This window comes from Octodon degus, unplaced genomic scaffold, assembly GCF_000260255.1.
Source record: "Octodon degus isolate 3935 unplaced genomic scaffold, OctDeg1.0 scaffold00107, whole genome shotgun sequence".
In the NCBI taxonomy this organism is placed as follows: Eukaryota; Metazoa; Chordata; class Mammalia; order Rodentia; family Octodontidae; genus Octodon; species Octodon degus.
Genome location: NW_004524683.1, coordinates 9,624,963 through 9,646,071, shown reverse-complemented (window position 1 = coordinate 9,646,071; position 21,109 = coordinate 9,624,963). Strand labels below are relative to the sequence as shown.

Sequence of the window (21,109 nt, the reverse complement as noted above, 5' to 3'; positions counted from 1 at the left end):
TCTCTGTCTCTCTCTCTGTCTGTCTGTCTCTCTCTCTGTCTGTCTCTGTCTGTCTCTGTCTCTGTCTCTCTGTCTCTGTCTCTGTCTCTCTCTCTCTCTCTCTCTCTCTCTCTCTCTCTCCTTCCTTCCCTTCCTCCCTCCCTTCACCCTCCTTCCCTGCCCATCTCCCTGGCACACATGCTCTGCACCCTGCCACATTGACCTTCTTAAGTTTCTCAAGCATGTCTCTGCTCCTGCAGACTCAGCATCATGGTGCCTGCTACAGATGACCTTCAACCCCTACACTCTCACTACCCATTACCCTGCAACCCATTTTAACCAGGCGAGCCTATTTATCCCTCAGATCTCAGCTCATAGTGAGTTTCTCAGTCTCCCTGATTGTTTTCCTTACCCTTCAGGAACATGTGCTCCCACAGCCACCTGTGCCCACCCCTCCTTCTTCCTCTGTTCCCCTCCTCCTCCATCAAACACTAAACAAATGAACACAAAAACAGATATATAACTGTATATTGTGTGATTAAATGCTTTGGAAGAATAGTTTAGCAACACTTTTCAATAAGGTTACAAGATTCAATAAAGACAAAATTCAGTAAAGATCTCCATACAAATAGGTGCCAGGAACTGTTTACTGAATAAATGAAGAAAAATGATGAGTACAATCTCTCCAGTTGGAGAAGAAGGTAAAGAGAGTAACAGGCAAAGAAAATGACAAACACAAAGACACAGAAACACAAATGGACCTGAAATAATTGTTAAATGACCAGAAATAGGTACAACAGGACTCATTCCTTCATAGTCAGATTGTAAAGGTAGGCAGGATCCTACCTTGGATTTCCTCCTGGCTGGGATTGGAGTCTGTGGTGTGTTAGTCAACTTTCAATTTCTAGGGCGAAATACCTGGCATCCAGAGCCCAAAAGCAGGGGGGGAGATTGACTTTGGGTCACAGTTTCAGAAGTTTCATTGCATGGTTTGCTGGCTTCAAGGCAGAAGCACCAGAGTGGAGGAGCATAGTGGAAGAAGGCTGCTTAATGTCTGTCTCCTGGGAAGGGGGTTGGAGGAGGACAGGAGAGCAGAGGAAGGGCTGGGGATCAGAACAGTCCCCTCTAAGATACCCTCCAGTCACTACCTCCTCCAGCCAGTCCTCACCTCCCAACAGCATCTTCAGCTATGGATTCATCAGTAGATCAATCCTATGATGAGTTTAGAGCCCCCACAATCCAATCACCTTCCAGAAGCCCCATCTCTAACTATACAAGCCTTTTGGGAAACATTTTTAATCTGAACCATAACATGATGGAAATCAAAGGTTTTTAAGCAAGGGAGTGTTCTATTCAGATTACATCTTGGAAAGAACTGATTCTTCATCCATGGCTCTTCCATCTCTGACATTTTAAATTCTAAAGTAGAGAAGTCTTGCTTAGCATTGCTACTAGGTTGGTTAGTCAAAGTCAGTGAAAGTAGGAAATCATAAAAACTTCTGCATATATACTCAAGATTTTATTCCAACTTTGAACATGTAAGTGCATAATTGCTTGCTAAGCTTTGGGTAGAGCACCAGGACCTTCCCTAAAGGCTGCGGCTTTTTATTCTTGACTAAATACAATCATCTATGAATTTCAGCTCAGCATCTTTAAACTAGAACAAGAAACTTACACACTCTTGTGAAATAACCTAGCACAGACACCATTGTTAGTATTATTTTCAGGTTTTCTACATGATAGCGTAATAGCACAGCTCTCCATCTAGACTATTGGGGTTCAAATCCTGATTGCACTGTTTCCTAATGTGGGCAAGTTGCTTAGCTTCTTTGGGCTTCAGTTTCCTCTGTACCCCACAACTGAAACTTACTGTGAGGATTAAATAGGTATTTTATGTAAAGCATAGTCTAGTGTCTGGCACATAGCAAATGTTCAATAAATGTTAACTGGTTTCCAGGTGTCCCACCTACTCCAATTAAACATTATAAAATAGCATTTACCTTTATTAAATCTTCCCAAAGCATTGTATTTAGTGCTCCGAGGAACAATCCTCTTTTGCATCATTGGTTGACACCATATTTAATTCAACTGTGTAAACACAGCTATTACTATGATGGAAACACGTAGACTTGGGGACAGTCTCAGTGGCTTGTGCTCAACTGGCACAAGTATGTGAGGGTTTGAGAGAACTCTGGGTGTTGCAGCCACAGGCTAGAATGTGTTAAATGGAAATGCAAAGTGTCCTTGGCCCAGGAGGTCACATAGACAAGGCCCGGTAAAACAACAACTTCTGCTCTGCCCTGCTGTTCTGGCAGTGCTTTAATTTCACCAACTCCTAGCCTCTTCGCTCTCTAAGCACCAAAAAAGACAATGTTCCCTTGCATAACTTAAAATAAAGATAATATACTAATTTTAAAGCAAGTGTAGAGAACATAAATAAAGTTCTGGCTGTTCCCATGGTAATTATTTTGATGCTTTTTAAGAAATTCCAACTTCTTTCTGAAAAAATGTCTCAGAGGCCCATGCCGCTTCCTAGTGCCCTGAGGATGTGTTCCTCTGTTGAGTAACACTGTGCTGCCCTTGATGAATCCATTCCTTCCCAACCTGTCAGCCTCCTCTCAGAACCAGTTCCCTTCCCAGGAGGCCTAGACTTTTTGATCTGTCACTCTTAACTGCCATTTCCTGGGGGTAGGGATGTAGCTCAGTGGTAGAACACTTGTCTATTAGTGAGGCCTTGAGTTCAGTCCTAATCAAAAAAAGATTGCTCTTTACTACTCTCTTGACCAACCTGGGATATATTGACTTTGAGGTGATTTTTAGATCGGTGGTAGAAATGCCCAATAGGTGACTGGACACAAAGGCAGACATGGTAGTGCACACTTGTAATCCCAGCACTCTAGAGGCTGAAGCAGGAGGGTCATTGTAAGTTTGAGGCCAGTCTGGGCTACATAAGCAAGTTCAAGGCCAGTCTGCACTACATAGTGAGACCCTGCTTTAAGCCCCCGCACCCAATAAAACACAGCAGCAGCAGCACTCAGGAGGCTGAGGCAGAAGGATTACAGTGAGTGTGAGGCCAGCCTGGGCTACATAGTGAGTATGTAGCCTGGACTACAGAAACAAAATCTGTTTTAAGAAACAAAATCTGAAACTCATGAGACAACATAAAGTTAGATAAAGATTCTTGAAAATCCTCAACAAGTGGAATTCCATGCTAATAGCTCACATCCCCAATGAAGGGCACACAGGATGGGAGAAGCAATAACTGAGCTGAAAACTCCACACCACTGTGTAAGGGGTATGGAGTGACAGCTGCTGGTGAAAAAAGGGACAGCTGCATGTGAAGAAGCCTGGGTCTGAGTGGGGAAATTTCTGAAGAAGAGTTCACCATTATCAAATGCAACAAGGGCAAAGTACGATTAGGCAGCACCTCTGCCACTGCCTAGTATCGACTCAATGCATATTCATTAATTGATTGTATAGTTAGGACCAAAACAAGTCATTGATGATCTGATGCTTTGATTTGGGTTTTTCTAGCAGCAGATTGAGACCAGAAATAGTTGATTTGGAAGATAAAAGAACATTGAGGTGTGTGTTGGAGCTGGGGGGTGAATGGAGGAGAAGAGCAGCCAATAGAGGGTGGGTTCAGCCTGCAGCACTGTGCACAGACTAAGCGTCATTGCACTGGGAGAGCTGGAAGTCAGTGGCCAATGTTGGCTTCACATTGTCCCTCTCAAGTGCTGAAGGAGCTGGGGTATTTATGTACTGAACTTTCAGGTCACTGGCTGAGGACTGCCTTCAGAGGGCATGGATTTACTGGCATTTCTAGTGCATTGCTTGGGCAACAAAGCAGACTCCGGCTGTCAGGGAAAGCCCTCAATACATGAATGCAAGAACTGGCTTGGGAAGTCTGGTGGTCAGCGAAGTAGTAGGCAGAGGGCATAGGCACGGCAGTCAGACCATCCAATCTACTTGGCCCACAGTTTGAGTGGCAGAAGCTAGACCTCTATGGATTAGTAGTAAATTGGAAATGAGAAGTAGAGAAAATGAACATAGGCAACTTCTTCAAGATGTTTAGATGAAGAAGGATTCCAGATATGTCAGTAGGCTGGCTTTGTACAGGGCAGGAGAGAAGGGCAGTATAGTGGGAGATCACACCATCCCAGGTATGGCCTGGAGGGAACTCATGTTTCTCAGTTTTTAGTTGGGGTGAGAAGTAGCTGGACTGCTTCTTTAGGGTCCTTCTTCAGCCTCCTTGGACCAACGCTGAGGGCATCATTTACTAGGTGTCAGGTTCTGGGTTCTCCAGCTAAAGAAGCCCTGCTCAGCAAGATTGCTCCGGCCTCACACACCCAGAACTGCTAGGTCTAACAAGCCAGAGGCAGGCGGGAGCAGATGTGGAAGACAGCAGCTGGATGCTGAGCCCCAGAAGAACCCAGCTCAGAGGTGACCTTCTCCTGAGGGTCCTCCCCTGGTGGGTGGCTCCGTGCACTCCTAACCTCCCCTCTCATGGTAGCAAATTGCTTTGTTTTGGGCTTAACAGGAATAACCCTAAATAGAAACCCTCCTCTGACTTTCATCTAATGTGTAGCTCTTTATTTGATGTCTGTCATTTAAAATTATTTTTTAACACAGGGACCAGGCTTTGATCCCTGATGTGCAGTGCTGGCCCTGTCCCCGGGGTGCGCCGAGATGGCGATTAAGACTGGGCATGGTGGCGCACGCCTGTAATCCCAGTGCTTGGGAGGCTGAAAATAGGAGGATCATTATGAGTCTGATCTGTGTAGTGAGACCCTATAGACCCTGTACTAAATACATTTTTTAAAAATATTTTTATTTATTTATCTTAATATTTTTATTTATTTATTTGGTACAGGGTCTTACTACACAGCTCAGACTCATAGTGATCCTCCTGTGTCAGCCTTCCCCAGCACTGGGATGGCGTGAGCCATCAAGCCCTGTTTCAGCAGCTGGCTCGGCGCAGGGTTGGTATGACATGCGTTACCAGGAGTCAAAACTGGGTCCTTGCACTTGCCAGGCAGGCACTTAGACCACCAAGCTATCTCCCTGGCCCAATTGTCTATCTTTTAGATAAAGTGTAAGCTTAAAAGGCCAGGGCTGTATTCCTCTTAGTGCTGTCACTTGTGCCTGGTATCTAGTCAGTATTCAATAAATATTTGTCTAATTAGAAGCAAAACAAGTAATGCTGTCTACAGACAATGCTTAAGCCAAGAAAAAGATAAAGCTGGGAATTTTATCCACCTAGAAGTAGTTTCTATAAAGATAATGAGGGGCCGCGGAGATGGCTCAGTGGAATAAGCACTTCCCTGGCAAGCACAAGGGCCTGAGTTTAATCCCCGTTTCTGCAAAAAAAGATAATGAAATTTAAGTTTAAGGATCCCTTGTAATATATGCACTGCAGGAAGAACACTAAAGGTCCCTTGTATGAATGGACGCTTGTCAAGAGCCTGGGAGGAGTGTTAGCTTTTATTTTCTGTAATGCTGGGGCTTGAACTGAAGATCTGGCGCATGCTCAGCAAGCATGTGGCTTTGCAATGGCCATGAGCGATTTGGGAATCTGCTTCAGGGGAAGTTGAGTTGTGAATATATTTAATTTATTTGGATTTAGTAGGATCTCATGTTGTGGCTCAGTCTCTTCTGAGTAGAGCTAACTTACTGCTGGCTGTCCTGGTACAGACATGGTCCTCAGGAGAGCTGCGGCTGCCCACTATGCCAGCTCAGACTGTCAGGACATGAGGCACATAGGCACAGCTTATAGGGGACAGGAATGTGTCCCATCGCATTCTGCAGTAGAAGAGGACCAAGGCTTAAACTATGTGGATTTAGAAATTAGTTACCACACATATAGAATTGTTAGTGGAAATTTTAGCTCTTACTGATACCTGACCAAAATGAAACCTGTCATCTATCAGAGATGTACTTCTTATGCAGTGTCTTAGTATCTTTTCTCATTGGTACTATACAGTGCATAACACACAAAGTTAATGGAATAAAAGCTTATTTTGTTGTTGTTGTTGTTTTGGTTTGGGTTTTTTTGTAGTACCAGGGATTGAATTTAGGACCTTGCACTTGCCAGGCAGGGTCTTAAGCTGCTGAGCTATCTCCCTGGCCTCAAAGGCCTATTTTGGCTCACAGTTTGTATAGGTTTCAGCCCATAATCATGTTTCCGAGGCAGGGTGGCTTGGCTGAGGGGCATCACAGAGGAGAAACAGTTCATGGCAGGCAGAAGGCTGCCAGCAATGAAGTAACAAGCAGCAAGCAACAGCAGCAACCCTCTGTTTGTCCTTTATATTCTATCCAGGCTCAGGTAGCATTCACACCTGAGTGGGACACCCTTAATACTAACATCAAACCATTCATCCCAGCATTGCATCCTTAAATTAATTCCAGCATCACACATCCTAGATCCAACCACCTCTGGAAAGCCCCACCTATTACCACATGAGGCTCTGGGGAGACATCTAGATAAAGCCACAACATGCAGTGTACACAATCATAAATGTGTGTGCATTGTATATTTATTCTTTAAAGAAATCAAATGAGATAGAATTTTTAAATTCCTGTGTTTATAGGGCATAAACCTGTAGCAGTACTCATAGTAATAAACACATTCTTAGGTACAATTATATATTTCACACATTTCTAAAATATTGATGTTGCCACAGATAACATAAAACTCATAATATGCCACTATGACAAGGACAGCGATAATAAACTGGTAAATGAATGTCAAAAAATTGAGAAGTCAGGAAAAGCTTAAAATGTTCTAGAATCTTGCATTCCCTGCGTGAAAGAAACTTGGTAAAAGTTTTCACAAATTTCACAATAGTCTTAAAAATTTATAGTGATACGCACTGTTGAGGGTAAAATACACTTCTCTGAACTATCACTAGTAAATACATTTTGGTCAACAATGGTAAAAGAAAGACTGAATTATCTTCCTATTTTCTTTATAGAAATAAAACTTCAAAATTGTTGTTCCTATCAAGGGTCAAAAAGTCTGTGCCCCAAAACTGCAGCAGCACTTAGCAGTGTATCAGTTTTGACAGTTATGTTATTAAAAAGTTATTGTGGTGTTCATGGTTTTCCTCAACTTCTAGAATTTTGTAAGTTATGATATCCTTTGTCATTCCAATAAATACTCACTTTGAAACTAATTTTTTATTTGTAATTTGTTTTTTCTTTTCTTTTTGGAGAGGGCCTTCCAAGTTGTGTATGCCAAACCTCAGTGCCACAACACATGGATCAGCCCCGTATCCTGCCTTTATCTCCTAGCCTCACATGGTTTCAGATGTAAATAAATAACATCTTTTTTAGTGATACTAGTGATCCAACCCAGGGCTTCTCTGGGTTCCACTGAGCTGTGACCTCAGTCTTTTTAATTTGAGACAGAGCTAGGGAGATAGCTCAGCGTTCTAAGCACTTATCTGGCAAGTGCAAAGACCCAGGTTCGTTCCTTGGTACTGCATACCATGCTGGATCTGGAACCTGGGTATGCTGTGCTTGCCACCGAAACCAAGCGTGGTAGCACACACCTGTAATCCCAGCACTGGAGAGGCTGAGACAGGAGGAGCACTACAAGTCCGAGCTGCTTAGGGAGACCCTGTACAAATAAATAAAAGATTTAAAAAAAAAAAAAAAAACTAATTTGAGACAGAGTCTCACTTAATTGTCCAGGTAGAACTTGAAGTCATGATCCTCAACCTCTGTCAGTACTGGTCGTAGGGACAGGAGCTACCATGCCTGGCTGGTATAGTTTATAGACAATTGGTGTATGACTGGTTTCCATATTGACATTTTAGTTGTCTCCTAGCTTTCTTTTATAGTTTACAAAACGTTGAATTTCCAGAATTCACCTGAAGCTAAAAGGACCACTTTCTTCGGATTCACTTATGAAGCTTGAATTTTACTGAGTCTCTCAATTGTTTTTTTTATTTTGTCTTGTTTTGTTTATTTGTTTGTTTTTGAGTCTTTCAATTTTAAAGTCACTTTCACCCAAGGCCCCAGTGACAGATTACTTCTTCTTTTGCAGTATGGCTGCCTCTGGAATGGAGGCAGAGTTGGGTGGTAGAGGGGGAGGGTCACAGTTGTGTAGAGTCCTAATCTGAGGACCCTTTGTGAAGGTGTCTCCTAATTGGCTCTGGTTTGGATAGCTTGCAAAAGGCAGAAATGTGAGCAGAGAAGGTGTCTGACGCACAGCTGAAGAAAGTAGTGGCCTTTACTCTGGAGGAGGAGAATTCTGCTGGAGACCTGCACCAGCAGTTCTCAGCACAATAAATTGTTTAACAAACCTACTCAAGACCGAGCACCAGCCAGGCTTGGTGCTACAGATCTGTAATCTCACAACACTAGAAGATTGAGGTAGGAGGACTGCAAATTCAAGCCCAGCCTGAGCAATTTAGATGTTCAGTGAGATCCTGTTTCAAAAGAAAATGTTTAAAAGTACCAAAGGGACTAGGGAGACAGCCCAGAGGTCTAAGTGCCTGCCTGGCAAGTGCAAGGACCTGAGTTTGATCCCCAGTACCAGCATGCCATGCTAGCCCTGGAACCCTGGGCAGGCCTGGCCATCCACCAAAATCAAGCATGGTGGCATACACCTGTAATCCCTGTTCTGGGGAGGCTGAGACAGGGTGATAACTACAAGTCTGAACTATGTAGTTCAGACTTGTATATTCAAAGAGTAAAAATTAATATTTTAAAAAAATACAAATAAAAGGACTGAGGATATAGCCCCCTGTGAAGACCCTAGGTTCAATCCCAAATACTACCAAAATCAAAACAACAAAATAAAACTCCTAATTATGTGGTCAGTATTATTTCTTGAATGCACAAATATGTGGATCCACTGAGATGCATCTAATGTAGGCTGGACTCCAGTGGCTGCTCCCAGCTGTGGGTTGGGTCCAGGTCTGCCCCACATGTCCTTTATTGTTCTTAAACCAGCAGTTACTGGAAGCGTATTCTTCTCTTGGTGAAAGGCAGGAGCTGGAGAGACCAAGGCCAACTTTGCATGCACATTTCAAGCCACTACTTGAATTGTGTTTTCTAACATTCTGTTGGTCAAAGGAAGTCACTAGCCAAGTCCAAAGTCAAGGAGTAGAAAAATTACTCTATTCTACTTGGAAGACAAAGCAAGTCGTATGGGCAAGGCACATCACTGGGCCAGGCGAGATGGAGGTGGGGGACTGAAGGGATGGGTGACTCGGGAACAACAAGCTGTCATATCAAAGAAAAAGCAGATTTCTTTGCTTCTGAGTTGTAGATTCAACCCCATGCAATATCCTCATTCACTGTTCTTACCAAAACCACTGTCTTTCTTCTTTTGCCTCATTATATCTAGAATCTGCTTCCTCTTCTTCATTCACATTGAACTGCTTGCCAGGATTGTTGTTACAGTCTGCTAGCTGCTCTCCTTGTCTCCGCTCTCATCATTTCCCAATCCATCACCCACAGAGGTGCCAGCTATTATCAGTATCTCATCAGCATCCATATCATCATTATTGTTATCTATTTTACATGGCACTTACTGGTTTATGGGCCCAGCTCCTGCGTTAAACTGAGAGCTTCCGGATGGCAAGAACTGTGGGGGTGTTTTCCTAACTTTTGAAGCTTTAGCATCCTTCTGCACTGGGTCTGACACATAGTAAAACTTCAATAAGTTAATATGAAAAGAAGGAGCAAAAAAGGAAGATGGCATTCCAATTTAAGTCTGCATGACATTAAAGCCTGTATTCTTCCTGTGCTACCTTAGTACATCCTGAGGCACAGATGCATGGCTGATAAAAATAAAGCTCAAACCTCCCACTGCTACACCAGTGGAGAAGCAGGCTACTACATCTAGATTAACTAAAGGTTCTTTCTCATAATCACAATAATCCCTCTTAATCCTAATTCTTCTACAATGGAAAAATCTAGAAGCCATAAGAAATTTAAATAGCCATAAGCACATTCAATATATGATATGATGCTCAACTTACTCTTGGAGAAATGTGTACACTTTATTTGTCCATAGGATGTTAGGAACTGACTCAAAAGGTTTTTTAACGTTGTACTGGTGAAGGCTGTGGAAAGAGACTTCCACAGATTCTGCTCATGGGAATGCAGATTGGTTCAACCTCTATACAAGGCAATTGGCAATATTTATTGGCTCTTTAAGTTCTGATATAGGAAGGTCTCAGTATATCTTGTATTGTTAGAGAAAAGGCCGGATGCTGAAACAAAATGGTGTTACATTTTGTGTGTGTTAGGGGAAGAAAACCAGAGATACATTTGCATTGTCACTGCTCAGACAAGCTTAGAAAGATACACAAAGATTATTAATAACACTTGCCTTTGGTTGGGGGAAACTTGAGCTGGAGAACAAGAGTAGAAGGAAGATTTATTTCTCATTATGTATTTTTTTATTTTTAAAAGCTTTATTCCATATAGAATTGTTTATATTTCAAAGATAATATAAAAGAACAATGAACTGGAAAACATTTACCACATAGTATGACAAAGTGTTCATTTCCTTAATCTACAAATTTATAAATAAGTTTTAAAAAGTTAACAGAGAAGAAGTCAGGAATATAGGCACAAGTTTTAGGAATAAATACAAATGATCAGTAGTCATATGAAAATGTGCTTAAACATTATAGAAGATTAGGAAAATCAGAAGGAATCCTATGGAAAATGAACTCTATTATTAAATGTGGTTAAGTAGAGAGTGAATGACCAGTTATTAAGGCTGATAAGGGATTTCTTTCAATCATCTGATAAAGGAAAATTTCCAGTATTTGAAGGCAATAATTCCTTCCAATCCTTAAGATCTTTAATTCTTTATGGTACCAATGGCAGCTGTTGATAAGGCCAAGCAGGCCAGCGGGAAGGATGGAGAAAGAGAAGTATATCGGGAGTTCACCTAGAAAGCTCCAAAATCTTGCAAATGGGAGAGAACTTGGAGCCCATTTTTCAAATCCTCCCACCTAAGACGTCCTCTCTTGAGACAATCCCAGATCTGCTACTTAAAAACCCTGAGCAGGTTTATGAATATCATTCAATCAATAAACATGTATAGGACCAGGGAGATAGCTCAGCGGTCTAAGCGTCTGCCTGGCAAGCTCAAGGACCAGAGTTCAATCCCCAGTACCTTATGCCATGCTGGCCCCAGAACCCCTGGCGCACTTTGCCAGCCACAAAACCAGGCGTGGTGGTGCACACCTGTAATCCCAGAGCTTGGGAGGCAGAGCCAGGAGGATCACTATCAGTCTGAGCTGCGTAACAAAACCTTGTACCAAATAAATAAATAAAAATTTGCAAAGTCACTACTGTGTCCAGGCACAACCCATCCTTGTAGAAACAGGTATTAATCAAATACATTTCAAACAAATATATAATTGCATTGCAGTGGGCACTATAAAGAATCATGCAGATTATGTAATGAGAGCCTGATATTATGGGAAAATTCCAACAGGAATTTTAGGAAAGTTGAGCTGATGAGGATGAATAGGAATTTCATTAGGCAAAGGGAGAAAAAATGTACTAGGTAGAAGCATCAGCAAAGGCCCTATCTCACTGGAGACCTTTTTCTTCTATAATCACGATAATTTTTTTCTAATCCTAAATCTTCTAAAATGGAAAGGTCTCGAAGCCATAAAAAAATTAAATGGCCATAAGTACATTAAATCTACAAAATGATGCTCAACTTTACTCTTAGGGAAATGTGGGTGTCAAGGCTCAGGACCAGGATGAAAAAGGTGGTTGGGCATAATAATGAAAGTATGGCTCGGGTGAGGCTGAGTGGGAATCTGACCACAGAGAGTGCAGTCATTACTCTTACAACACTGAAGGACCATAAGGGGCCTAAAGATGTAGGCGAAGGGAACAGACCTTGATGAGATTTCCATTTTTTTTTTCCAAAATATTATAGGCCTCACTGTCACCACTGTAAATATTTACTGTGATGGAAACATGACCTGTGTTTCCACATTGATCAATTCTGGACACCAATCAACAGTGCCCATTCTAGAGATTTCCATTTTGAAATTCTTGTTCTGGCTGCGAAGTTGGATAGAGCTAAGAGCAGAGGCTCTGGTGAGTTAGGAGGCAGATATCACAGACGAGATGACAGTGCTTTGGTCAGAGGCACAGAGGCAGAGCAGTGTGGACACATGGCAAGATCTGAAGGCTCAGATATCAAGAGTGATGGAGAGAAGACGGCAATAATGCCTCCTAAGCTTTTGGTATGCCCAACAGGGTAGTCACTGAGACTGGTAACACTGAGACCGGTAACACTGAAAGAGAACCAGGTTTGAGAGGGGATATGAGAGTTCAGTTTAAGACAGTCCAGGTTTGAGATGCTCTTGAGGGGACTGACAACATTTATTCATGAAGTGTCTGCAAGGCAACTGACAGTAGAATGTACAAGTTTGTTTATTTTCAAGAAAAGGAAAAACACAGATAAACACAAGTCCTGCCTTTGAGGCTCTTGCTCTTTCGCTGCTCAGTTATGTGTTCTTTCTTCTTTCTTTTGTCTATTCTCTGACACTCTCTATTCTCCTCCATATTCCTCATTGGATGGAATGAGCCAGCACCTTAGCTGTACAGGTCCTCAGACTACTCACTTCTGAGGCTTTGTGACCCCTGCCCTCACCACCGAGTCCCATGACAATACACAGTCCTATCACATGGACCTCGAGCCTCCCTCACTTTGTAGCATGTCATGCTGTCCTCCAGCTCTCTCATCCCCACTCCTTCCCCACCAGGGCTTCCATCCTGCTGTCTACTGTCCAATTTTTTCATTCCTACTGCTATGTTTCCAGACCCTTCTAGAAGGTTTTCTTCTCCATCATGACCTGACACATAGCAGACATTCAATAAATATCTGCTGACAGAATGCTCATCCATGTCCTTATCTCCCATTCATTCTCCACCCCAGTGGAGTCCAGGGTTGGCCTCCACCATGCAGCCTGAGGCCAGCTGTCCAGCGCTGTAGTAATCTGATCAAATGAAGACCTTTTGGCTATCTTTATCAGACCTCTCTTCAGTATTTCTGACATTATTGCCTTCCTACCCTTTTAAACTCTGTGTTTCTTTGAATTCTGAATTTTCTCCCTTTACTACTTTTTCTTAGTTTCTTTGAGGGACTCTCTTTTGAGCCTCAAGAATTGTCTACAGCCTTCATTATTTCTCTACACATTGCCCCTAAACAATCCTGTCCATTCCATATTGTGAATCCCTAATTGTCTATGTCCAGCCTTAGAATGCTACCAAACTCCAAAACATGTGTACCCAACTGCCTACTTGACATTTCCACCAGGCTTATAGTAGACATTCATTCATTAAATATCTGTTGCATAAATGAGTAAAGATCCTGCAAAGGTTGAAATATAGTAATAGGTGAAAACCCTATAAAGAGGATAAATACTAATCCTCTTTTCCTTTCAAACAACTTTTCATCTTCCATTCCCTACTTGAATTAATGATCACATCTAGTCACCCACAATGAACACTGAGGTCTGTTTTCTTCCCTTAACTCTATGGGGATCTGTCTTCCCTTGATTATCCCCATAGGTTTACCCTAGTTCAGGCATTCACTGGTCCTTGCAGGATTTCCCTTTTCGTTGTTATCATAGCTCATCTGGATCAATTCAGTAGCTTTCTATGCCAGGCTCCCTCATTTTTTTTTTCCTGTGACCAGCTCAGCCCGCCTTAGGGGTGGGGCTGTGTGGCATGTGGTGCTGAGGATTGAACCATGGTCCATGCACTTGCCTAAGCAGGTGCTTTAGACTGCTGAGCTCTCTCATCAGCCCTCTCCCTCTTTTTATCATGGTTCTTTACAAAAAAAAACTAATTGACAAAACTCACACACAATTAACCATTGTAATCATTTTGCACTGGGCACATGAGTTTTTTAGTATTTCCCAGTGGTTGTACAACCACCACAACTCTAATTCCAGAACATTTCTATCACCCCCAAAGTCAACCCTGTACTTCCCAATTTTCCCCTTTTCCCCATCTCTTGGCAACCCCTGTCCCTGGATTTACCTATTGTAGAAATGGAATTCTACAACATGTGGCCTATTATGTCTGGCTTTTTTCACTTCACAATATTTTCAAGTCTTATCACATTGTAGCATGTCTCAGTGTTTTGTTCCTTTTATGGCTGAATACTATTCTACTGAACAATGATATCACATTTCATTTATTCATCAGTTGATAGATGTTTGAGTTGTTTCAACTTTTCAGCTATCATGAATAATGGTGCTATGAACATTAATGTACAAGTTTGTGTGTAGACATATATTATCAGTTCTCTTGAGTATCCCTAAAATGAAATTATTGGGCTGTATGGTAACTCTGCTTAACATTGAGGAGCTGCCAAGCTAATTTGCGTAGACTGCATTCCTACCACTTACATATGAGGACTTCAATTTCTTCACAATACCACTGTTGTTTTCTTTTTCTTTTTTGTAGCAGTCCTAAAGGGTATCAAGTAGCATTAACTGTGGTTTTCATTTTTCATTCTCTGTAACCAACAATGCTGAGCACCCTTTCCATTTTTGACTATTTATATTGTCTTCTGTGGATGCAGTCTTGCTAAAAACTAACCTCATTTTTCTGACTCCATACTCAAAATTGTGAATTGTTCCCTGTTGCCTAAATAAAAATTTTCATGGTGTGGCATATGAGGGCCTCCTGGGTCTGACCTTCCTGTTCAACATCTTCTGTGAACTGAGGAGAGAGCGGGAAGATTTTACTTTTGCTTCTTCTTGTCCATCTAATCTCCAGCCATAGAGGATGCTCAGCCAAAGTGACTGAGGCAACAAGGTACTTGGCCAGCAGAGTTACAGAAACAGCTCCCTGCAGCTTTTGTTTTCTCACCAGTCCTCCTTGTCTTGCCTCTTGGCCACGCTCTTGCTGTCCTCGCTAGGTCACAAGTCCCAGCCCAGCTGTGTTTGTGGCAACAGAACTCACTGAAGGATCCTAGCTTGTGGGATCTCCTGACTGTGTTTGCTCACATCGCTTTGCTTGCTGGACCTACCATAGGCAGAACATCTATCCAGTGCAGAGGAGGCAGGTGGCAGAGGAACAGCAGGCAGTTTGTTCTGTGAGCCTTTTTCCTCTCCTCTCTTAACAGCAAAGGGCTAGAGAGTAAGCTTCTATTGTGATTAAGTTATAATTTAAGGCAGTGAACATGTGCTCTGCTGGCGGCTATAAAGATTCAAATCATAAAGTTTTACAGTGGAACGGTTTCTGTAAAAGCATCGTTAGGAAGTGGGAACCATGCCTTTAATTCTTATGACATATGGGACCGCCTGATTTGTTTAGGTTTCAGTGGCGTTGAGTAGGGTGATGGGCTGACTAATTAAAGTCAGGCCTTCTTCCCCTCCGTAGTACTGCACCCATCAGAGGACCACGTGAAACAGTGGAACCTTCCTCCCCTCTGCTGTCTTCCTGTCAGTTCATCTGCAACAAGGAGCTTTCAGTGATCAAAAATAGATTTTGGGTGTGGTGGCGCACACCTGTAATCCCAGCACTGGGGAGGCTGAAAACAAGAAGATCACTATGAGTCTGAGCTGTGTAGCAAGACCCTGTACCAAATTCATAAAAAAAAAAAAAAAGTTGTTTAGAAATCAAAAGGACTCCACCCTTCATCACCTAAATATTTTAAAATCTCTTCTAACTTAGTAGGTTTGTTTCTTGTGGGGTCCACAGCTTCCTCCATCCCTTATTGGCCCAAGTGGAAGATCATTTCCCTCAGTGGGAACAACAAAGGAGAGAATGGGGCCCTGTAGGTAGATCAGTGGTAGAGACAAAGAGAATCCTCATGCAGTCATTCTCTTAACCAGCTTTCCTTCTGGACAGGTTAACCAACTTTCTCTGTCTCCTGGATAAGACAAACTACTGGGGATTTTACTATTACCTGGTGTGGCCACACACTGCTACTCGCGCCAGCTGACTTGTGTGCTCACCAGGATTCTGCCTTACTTGTTTCTAGGCCTCATTATGCCAGGAGCAGTTTTTGTCCATTATTCTCTCATTTCATTATATGTTTTGTAAACTCAACAATATAAAATTTAAAGTTTCATTTCTATGAAAGTGAAGTTGAAAACTAGGCTTGTGTCTAAAATAATTGCTGTTGCAGGAATGTAAGACTGATTGAAGAAAACTATCACAACAACCTAGAAATATAACTTTAATTGCTTTAGGTTCTGGTTCCACTAAAAACTAAAATTGTAGACAATCTTGAGTGTAATTTATGCAAGAAGGATCTGGGAAGGCAACCCGCAGACACATGCCCTGGCCTTACATCAAAAGACTGAAGGATGGATCCATATATTTGAAGTTAAAATAAAGTGTTTAAGGTAAGTGTATATCTCTTTTTAATAATATTTGACTTTATGGGACTTTTCAGATTAGCTAACCAATCCATTGAATAAGATTTCTTGTTGTAAAATTTATCACTTACTGGGTGTCATTATGAGTTTTAAATCTTCTTCAAGAAAGACATTGCTATCCCCATTCTATAAGTAAGGAAACTGAGGCTTCTCTGTGGCTTAGCTTGCCCTAGTTCATTTAGAGGCTGGCCATCCCAGTTCTGTGAGCTGTAGAACCAAGGAGAAAAAAGAGCCTACTGTGGAATGCATAAGCAAATGATACAGGTAAAGTGTTTGTGTTTGATTTTAAGAGTAGTGAGCAGAATCTGATAGGCTGCTGAGAATACACATCGGTATCATCACCTTGGGAAACGATTGCAGTATCTTCACGTAGTCACTGCATTAGCTCTCAGATCACCTACCCTGTGCTGAGCACTGATCTAGGTTCTGGAGAAATGGCAGTGAGCAAAATAGCTAAAAATAAGTGGCTGCATGCCCTTAGCTTGCATTCTATTCTGTGATATAGCAGTCCCTTCTTTAGCTGTATCCCCAAAAGAAACTCTTGTTCTGGTATTCTCAGAGATGTATGTACAACAGTCTGCCCAGCAGTGTTGTTCATAATGGCAATTAGATAGGTAAATAAGCCAAATATCCACCGACATGGGGACATATAAGCAGATTGTGGCATATTCATATAACTGGAGACCATAAAGCAGTGAAAATGACAGCACTATAGCCATATGAATCAACACAAAGAACTATTAGAAATGTATTGTTGAGTGGAAGAAGCCAGTTACAGAAGAATGTGACAGTGATATACACTATTATGACATCTCAAAACAAGCAAAACTAAGCAATAGATTGCATCAAGATGTACGTATATGGTGAGTAATGCAGAAAAATAAGGACCTGTTTGAGAGAGGCAAATTTAAAAAACACTGAGATTCCATCTAACCCCAAAAGAATGACTACCATCAAGAAATCAACCAATAACAGATACTAGAGGGGTTGTGGGGAGAAAAGGAGCCCTTCTCCACTGTTGGTGGGAGTGCAGACTGGTGCAACTAGTGTGGAAATCATTGTGGAGACTTCCATAAAATCTTGGATTAGAGGTGCCATTTGAACCAGCTATTCCCCTTCTGGACATCTTCCCAGAATAATTAAAAACATCATACCACGGTGATATACGTGCACCCATGTTTATAGCAGCACAATTTGTAATAGCTAGATCTTGGAAACAACCCAAATGCCCATCAATTGTGGAATGGATAAAAGAAAAAAAAAGCGTAGTCTTTTTATACAATAGGGTACTACTCAGCCATAAAGAAGGATAAACTGGAGATTTTGGTAGGTAAATAGATGCAGCTCAAGACCCTACTCCTAAGTGATATAAATCAGATGCCTATATGTAATCATATTGTCTCCCTAGTGTAAGAAGCTAAGAAAGAAGGGCAAAGCAAAAATTAAAATAAAAAAATTATATATGTATATATATAATAGTTAGATAATTAATTTCTCTTAGTTTATTGAAAAGAAAGGGTGGGTTTTTTTTTTTCATTTTATGTATTTGGTACAAGGTCTTACTATGCATGTGGGACTTATAGTGATCCTCCTGTTTTCAGCCTCCCCAGCACCTGGATTACAGGCATACATCACCATGCTAGGACTCAGTCTCCAGCTCTGCGCATCTTGGGGCAGGGCTGGAGCACCAGGCGGGAGTGGGGATTGAACCCTGGTCCCTGCGCTTGCCAAAGCAGGTGCTTAGTCCACTGAGCTATCTCACTGGCCCACAAAGAAAGGTGTGTGCTAGTATTGTTTGGACAATTGAATGTCGATATCTTGTACTCTGAGTAATTTAAAGTTAACAATATGCAATGTATTAACCATAGTATCCTTCTGTTACCTATTACCTGTTTTGAAGTTTGGGTTTTGGTTTTTTTTTTTTTTTTTTTTTTTTTAAAAAAAAAAAAAAAGCCCCGCCAAATAGCTCAGCAGATTAAAGCACCTGCTTAGGTAGATGCAGGGGCTGGAAGTGTGATCCTCAGGCCTGCTGTGCTGATCCCACCCCTGGGGAGCACTGACATGGCAATTGAGACTGGGCATGGTGGTGTGCGCCTATAATCCCAGCACTTGGGAGGCTGTAAACAGGAGGATCACTACGAGTCCAATCTATGCAGTGAGACCCTGTAGACCCTGTAGACCTTGTTCTAAAGACAAAAGAAAAGAAAAGAAAGACCTGAGGGGGAATTTGAGACAGTAGTTACATGTGTGGACCGAGAAGACCAAGATCCCAAATCTAGAAGGAACACATAAAAAGTGCATCCTGTGAGTGGCTTCACTCTATTTCTTACTTTGGGTGGTGGTTCACAAATGTTATTATGATTGAGCTTCACAAGTTTCACGTAGCTCACAGAAAATATTTAATAAGCATTTGAAGGTGAGCATGATGGTGCACACCTGTAATCCTAGCACTCAGGAGCCAGGGGCAGCAGGATCGCCTCAAGTTCAAGGCCATCCTGAACTGCCCAGCAAGACCTCTCAAAAATAAAACATGTGATGCCTTGAAGAAGGAAAATAAAATAGAAAAAAATAGAGATTAAACATCAAAGATCTTTTTTTTTTTAACATTTATTTATTTAGTGTGTGTGTGTGTGTGTGTGTGTGGCCAGCTCAGCCCACCAGGGGGCGGGGCTGGCTGGCATGTGGTGCTGGGGGATTGAACCGTGGTCCTTGTGCTCTGCCAAGCTTGTTCCAAGTAGGTGCTTTAGACCACTGAGCCATCTCGCCAGCCCAAAGATCTTGAATTGAGGAAATTTGAGGTTAGAAAATCCAGGAGGCCAAATCTCTAGAAACAATGAGCTTGTCTTGGTAGCTTGCACCAGAACCCATCCCCTGACTTTTTTTTCTGTCCCTCGCTTGTGAGAGGATCTCTGTACTCTTAAAGTCCTCTTTTTTTCCCTCGGCATAAATTTCAACTTCACACAATAACAGTGTCTATTTTTCATGTGTCTGTAGGTGGGCTGTTCTAAGCTCTCCTTGGCCAGATATGCCTGGTCCTTGCAATAGGTTGAACCCTAGGCTGAGCCAAACTTGTGTATTCTGCGTCTCAAGCAGAAAAGAGAACGGCTACCTTGGGAGAGCACCTCACTCCCGCCGCATAAGGGCATTTCAAGGCCAACTACAGAGTACATTTACTGATACACCATTGGCCCAAACAATCACATTGTTGAGCCAGAAGTCGAAGAGCATGGAAGTACAATTTTCCACAGAGGTAGCAGAGGAATAGTGCTAGGAGTATGTTTCAGTCAGTAAAACACTTGTCTGGCATGCACAGACCCTGGACTTGATTCTCACCATTACAAAATAAAGTAAAATTAAATAAAATGCCAGTCTGGACTTCTGCTTCTATTTTTGTTTTTGTGTTTTGTGGAGTTTTTTGATACAAGATCGCACTATGTAGTTTAGGCTGACCTGGATTCACTGTGTAGCCCAGGCTGGCCTCAAGCTCACAGTGATTCTCCTGCCTCAGGCTCCCAAGATTACAGGCATGACTTACAGGCATGTTGAGATTACAGGCATGGACTTCTGCTTCTTTTGTCTTTTTTTTTTTTTTTTTTTTTTTTTTTTTTTTTTTTTTTTTACCAGGAATCAAACTCAGGACCTTGTGCTTGCTAGGCAGGCACCATGCCTCTGAGCTATATCCCCAGGAGATTTCTGCTTCTGAGAGCAGATTTCCTTTTTGAAGAAACAAATGATACCAGAGGAATAAATATTGTACACTTGCCCACAATCCCAAGACTCCTCAAATTTTATCCAATTGTGGGCATTAGCTTTAAGTCTGTGATCTAGAGATCTCTTGATCTAAAAGATCTAAGAACTTAAAACATAAATCATTGTGTCCCCTCTTAACATACATTGTGGTAGAATAGGTACCAGATGTACAACAGCCAGAAATTATTCCATCCAAAAAGAGGAAGAAAAGGAGGGACTTAGAAATCAGCAGTCCATAGCAGTTCTAACACTCATAGTTTTCACGTCATCAGCCGTGGGGATGTTCTTTGATTGGGTGAATCTCACGAGTGAATCTCCAATCTATTCTTCATAGTCTTTGATTCACTCCTTTCTTTTTTATTATCCTTGAGAAAGAAGAGGAAAGTTTAAAAGTGAGAAAAGAAGGAAAAAATGGAAACAAAGTACAATGGGGGAGAGGGGTTGAAAGGAAGGTAGGGGAAAGGGTTAAAAGTCGAGTTATAGCATATATAGGTGCAAATTCTCTATGAAGTCTGTGGTCATTATGTATATCTATTATCCTTCAGTGCTTCTGAAGGGAGCATTAAATAATAGGATCTTGTGTGATTGAACAGTTTCTTCAGCCTACTAGCTACTTGAGAAAAGTGGAGACCCAAAAACCTTCCTACATCTTGAGTGACCTCCGTCTCTTTTTGTTGGAGCTAGAAGCGCCTTTCCCAGTGCAGCTCTCCCAAAACTGTGTTTATTTTTGTGCACTCAGCATTACTCCACTCTGTGCAGGTACTATAAACTACAGTCACACTTTCCGTAAGGTGGAACCTATCCCCACCTGACCACTGACACTCTGACCTGTCAGGCTGCTGTAGCACTGTGGCACTCAGCCATCTGGGAGCCTCTTTTTCACCTGAAAGAGTGTTCTCGATGGCACCTGATTTCTTCGAAGCACAGTGATAGTCTTTATTTGTGTGTGTGTGTGTGTGTGTGTGTGTGTGTGTGTGTGTGTG

The 21,109-nt window shown here is 42.0% G+C and overlaps 1 protein-coding gene and 1 pseudogene across 1 annotated transcript in view; one reads left to right on the top strand and one right to left on the bottom strand.

Moving 5' to 3' along the window:
* The window catches only part of Rnf220 (ring finger protein 220), a 243,958-nt gene that overhangs the window by 59,283 nt on the left and 163,566 nt on the right, over positions 1 to 21,109 (top strand). The gene's annotated exons all lie outside the window — the stretch shown is intronic.
* On the bottom strand, positions 11,895 to 12,009 carry LOC111818934 (annotated as a pseudogene).